Source organism: Cibotium barometz, chromosome 20 (assembly GCF_041138505.1).
Source record: "Cibotium barometz isolate CiBa-2024 chromosome 20, ASM4113850v1, whole genome shotgun sequence".
NCBI classification, from domain to species: domain Eukaryota; kingdom Viridiplantae; phylum Streptophyta; class Polypodiopsida; order Cyatheales; family Cibotiaceae; genus Cibotium; species Cibotium barometz.
In genome coordinates, this window is record NC_141065.1 from 51,497,030 (window position 1) to 51,501,886 (window position 4,857).

Sequence of the window (4,857 nt, forward strand, 5' to 3'; positions counted from 1 at the left end):
GAATTTCAGGTAAAGATCAGCCGGATCTGGCTGGAAAAGGATGGATAGGTAGCGAGCTGATCGTATATGTCCGAGAAACCGTATGGCATAAGTTTGAAGTTATGGTTCTTCTAATTTTTTTTTATTTTTTGTTATTTTTTTAAAGGTTGGACGATTTTTATTACATGAGGTTTTTCTAATAAAAAGGCATACATCTTGTAACTGCTCCCTTTATAATATAATTTTGCGCTTCAAAAAGAGAGGAAAAAAATTGAAATATTGTCTGTGTACCCTATTTTATATGCAAGTTGCAAGTTTGCAACTGCACAAAAAGTAGAGAAACAAAGACTGCGAGCAAGTGGGCAAGTGGGCGAGGCAAGTGGGCAAGTTGATGATAAGGCCAAGTTGCCAACTATGTAGACGTGCCGATCTCGTGTCTGTATTGAAGGATGGGCTTGCAGGGGCGTCATCCCAGATTCCCAAACACCAGCCCCATGAAAGCATTCGATTCTACTCTCTTTCTCCTTGCACCTAATAAAGGAGAAGCTTTCGTGGCTTCGTAGTGCGGACTTCCTGCTTTGCTACCTGTATGCACAAGCTGTGTACGATTCTGGTCTGCAGCTTTCACTTCCTCGAAAGTATGCAGAAGAAAAAGCTGCTTGCAGCTTTCATTCTATGTCCAGATCTCATAGAAAGCTCGACATTGCACCGTAAAGGATAAGCAATTGCAGAGGTGATCCGTTGGGGGCAGCTGCTGCCTGTGCTGTAGAGGTGACCCTTTGATTGAGTATTTATTAGAGGGTGAAGCTAGTTCCGCGGTGAGCATAGGAAAAAGCCCGCCTCTGATCTAATGGTGGAGCTGATTACACAGTTGAGCTCATTTGTCAGGTGCTGATTTCTTTGCTTCGTCTGCCAAGTTTCGCAGAATGAAGGAGATGAGCCAGAACGTCCCGCATCGATGCCTTTCGCAAGAGGAACATGCGTACATGGAGGGGTTCATACAGAGCCACCACACACACAGCGCAGGAGATGGAGAGTGCACGTCGATGGTGCTTCAGCGTGTAAAAGCTCCGATCGATGTGGTATGGGCTGTGGTGCGACGGTTCGACAAGCCGCAGTCGTACAAGAATTTTGTGAAGAGCTGCCAGATGAAGGGGCCGGATGGCATAAAGGTGGGGAGCATCAGGGAAGTGAGGGTGGTGTCGGGCTTGCCGGCTAGCTTCAGCACGGAGAGGTTGGAGATGCTGGACGACGAGAATCACGTGCTGAGCTTTCGGGTGCTGGGAGGGGAGCACAGGCTTCACAACTACAGGTCCACCATATCTCTGCATCAGTTTGGGGACGGTCCCGATGGCTCCGCGTGGACGGTCGCGATTGAATCCTACGTCGTCGACGTACCCGAGGGCAACACTGAAGAGGACACCACCACGTTCGTGGACACCGTGGTCAGATGCAACCTGCAGTCTCTTGCTCGTCTGTCGGAGCGCCTGGCTTTCTCAGAGGAGCAGCCGCCCTTGCCAAGGCCCTAGTGTTTCCTCGAGATGTCACCCCTTGCGCTGCTGCTTGGTTTGTGTGAGGATAGGGAGATTCTGCTTTGCATCTCTCATGCGCTCCTACCCACCGTAGCAGATATGCACAGAAATCTCTCTCTCGCGTACATGAATTCTCCAAACAAAAAGCTCAATTTTTTATAAGATCAGTACCATCTTTTGCGTGCTTCCCACACAGACCTCTTCGGAGGTCTCATGGATGTAGTAGGTGGGTTTGCCACGCCTGAGTGAGGAATATAGCTATGTGGTGTATTTCTTTATGATGGATTAATTGAATATGTTGGTTTCTACAGTCTTTTCGTTGCAATGAAATATAGTTGAATCTTGACTCGAAGTAGTCTTTTGGTCTGATTTGTGTTCTTCAACCAGGGCTAACTGTAATCTAAAAAGTAAATTAGAGTTAAACATATAAATATATTTTTTAAAATAATCTGACCGTCAAAATAGAGAAGTCCTCTTACAAAATAGGATAGCAAAAAAGAAGGCCACTATTTTGAAAAATCTTTCTAAATTTCTCTTAATTTTAGAGTTATATATATATATATAAAAGTAAATTCGAGTTAAAACATATAAATATATATTTTTTTAAATAAACTGACCTTCAAATTGAAGGTTAAAGTAAGCTCTCTTTGGATGAACATTTGAGATTATAAACCATTCAATTAATACTTGTCTACCACATAGCGCCTCTGAAGTGAAGCGATTGTGCAATGTGAAGGTGCCGGTAATTTATGTCCCTGTGTCCTATTAGGACAGGTCTCGCATTGTGCTATAGAGCAAGAAGGCTAACACGCGGCGTTATATAATCGCATAAAGCACATAGTGATAAAAGACGCAGTCCTGCATGAGCAAGAATGGTTGGTTCGTTCAAGGAGAGAGCAGTGATAGAAGTCTCAGTCGTATATATAAGCAAGAATGGATGGGTTTATTCGACATTTGATCAGTGAAGAATGGATGGGTTCATTCGAAACATTGGATCATTAAAGAAGAACCCTTACAGGGACGGTTGGGCGGCTCTCTGTGATGGTGATGCGTGCGGTTCTGCAAGTCCCACTTGTGTACAATAAGTAAGAATGGTTGGGTTCATTCAATATTGGATCATTCAAGGAGAGCTCTCACAGAGCGATTGTTGGGCGGCTCTCTCTATGGGTAGGCCCTCGTGCTGCGGCCTTACAAGAAGAGCTCTTACAGGGACGGTTGGGCGGCTCTCTGTGACGCGGTTCTGCAAGTCCCGTAAGGGATCTTGCATTAGGAGAGCTCTCTTAAGCTCATTATTGCATATGGAGACCTCTCCTAATCTCTCATACGTACAGTAGGAGAGCTCTCATAAGGGCACTCTTGCATAAGTAGAGCTCTCATAAGGAGAATCATGCATAAACAGAGCTCTCACAAGCTCTCGTATGCGCATAAAGAGAGCTCTCCTAAGCTCATTATTGCCTATGCTCTATTTAAGCATAAGCATTATTGCATAATCTCTCTCATAAGGAGGTGCATCACACAAAGACAAAAAAAATTACACAAGTAGGGTATGACAAGCTTACTTTAAGAATGTATGGCAAAGGAGAATAGAGGCCCCACAAGATAGGCCTACACATCAAAGAAACATCAATTATATATTTTAAAAAAAGCTTAAGAGAGCTTATTAAATTCTATTTCATGATATCATTTTTCACGTGGCTTTCCTTATTGTGTGGGTCCCCATTAAATCTAACTCTAAATGGTATGTGCATGGGATCTTTGTCGTCTTCCTCTATAAATAGTGCCTCCATAATATGTACCCTATTTACTCTATAAAATTGATACTTGCTGTGCAACATATGGTGATCAACATATGTTGATCACTATCATTATCATAATTCCTATGTTGGCCTCACGAACGTCGACAGTCTTCCATAGGGTTTAAATCTCCTTTCTCCAAAACATTGAAGAGAATTCCTATCCCCTATATTTTTTTTATGTTGGTGTTCTTCATTTTTGTCCTCTAGCTTCATCTTCTCGTTGTTTTGGGTGGCTTTGTTGCCCTCATGTGCAAATTCGCCATCTAGGGGTTATAAAGAGAGTTAAATTTCGTGGGTGCATATGGCCTTCAAATTCTCTTGCACTTAGAGATGGTTCTTAAAGACTTCCTTGTGGAAGTCCACCCTTAATTTGTGCATTCTAGAAATTTGTTTGTATATTGTGTGTTGACACTTGTAGAGAGGATATCCAAGCTACTTGTCTTGGTTTAGTAATGGGATTGAGGGGTTATTTTTTACATTTTTGCCTAGGGTATGGTCTTCAAGAGAGGTCTTCAAAGGATGTTGGATACAGGGACACACTTTGGTTGTTGCTTGAGGAGGATATTGAAGAATATATGGTGCTTGGCCCACTCACCAATTGCTTTTAACATGTTTGAAAGTTTTGGCAATGAAAAATTTAGGCTTCTCCTTGGATTTGATGCATAATTTGGTGTAGAGAGCAATGCCCACCATGTTGAATGTGGTGGCTTGGCATGATCTTCTTCATCTTGGGGCCATTATGAGGCGAGGTCTTCTTGTCAACCAACACTTTTGATGGGATTTGAGTACTCTTCTTCATGCTAGAGGTTAAAGGGAGGTCTTGAATTTGTCTTTGGGGTTGTTCCCTTTCTCCCTCGATCCATACTTCCTCTACCTTTGCCTTGCCTCTGTTGGTCCATTCAGGTAACCATACCTATTTTGGCTCGGCTAGTTGGTGTATTAGCTTTAAGCATGATGATGATTTTTGATGTACTCTAGTTCATGTGCTTGTTGATGGTAACCTTTTATTGGCTTTATCTTTGGAACCCAAATAAAGCTTTGTCCTTGATAGTATCCTTTAGCTTTGAGGGAGCCTTTGGTAGCTATCCATCCTTGTGTGGCTGGATCGTTCTTTAGTTTTGTGTTTCTCCTTCTCTTTGGAATCCAAGCCAGCATGTCATGTGCAGTCCATTGTTATCATCTGAATGGAGAGGAGTTGTAACTAGGTTTCTTGAAAGCTTCCATATAATGGGATCCTTGAGAAAGTGGGACTCCTGTGCTCACATTGTGTGTGCTTGCTGTTGGAAATTTTGTGGAATAATTATTGAGATGTCAAACTCAACATGAGCTAACACTTATGATATGCATGGGTGACCTTTTTTGTCACTTACATCACTAGTTCACCACTAAGTTATGGCATACTTATTTTGCTAGCTCACTCAATTAGCGTATTCACATTATGGACCACATGTACATAGTACTTTAGTACTTATGTTGTATTTTCCTTATCTTTTGACCTCTTTTTGTTAAGAAGAAGAAGAACAAATTTTCAGCCTCTCATCTTGTGTCTT

General features: G+C 42.4%; 1 pseudogene across 4 annotated transcripts; it reads left to right on the top strand.

Annotated features, from left to right (window-relative positions):
* The first annotated feature begins 438 nt into the window (after positions 1-438).
* Positions 439-1,862, top strand: LOC147628003 (abscisic acid receptor PYL11 pseudogene; annotated as a pseudogene). 4 transcript variants are annotated; one of them, XR_015268360.1, is made up of 2 exons: positions 439-797; positions 897-1,862. The product of XR_015268360.1 is annotated as an abscisic acid receptor PYL11 pseudogene, transcript variant X1 (transcript). The 4 variants fall into 4 exon arrangements; XR_015268361.1 differs by having other exon boundaries at positions 905-1,862; XR_015268363.1 differs by having other exon boundaries at positions 439-750.
* The last annotated feature ends 2,995 nt before the right edge of the window (positions 1,863-4,857 follow it).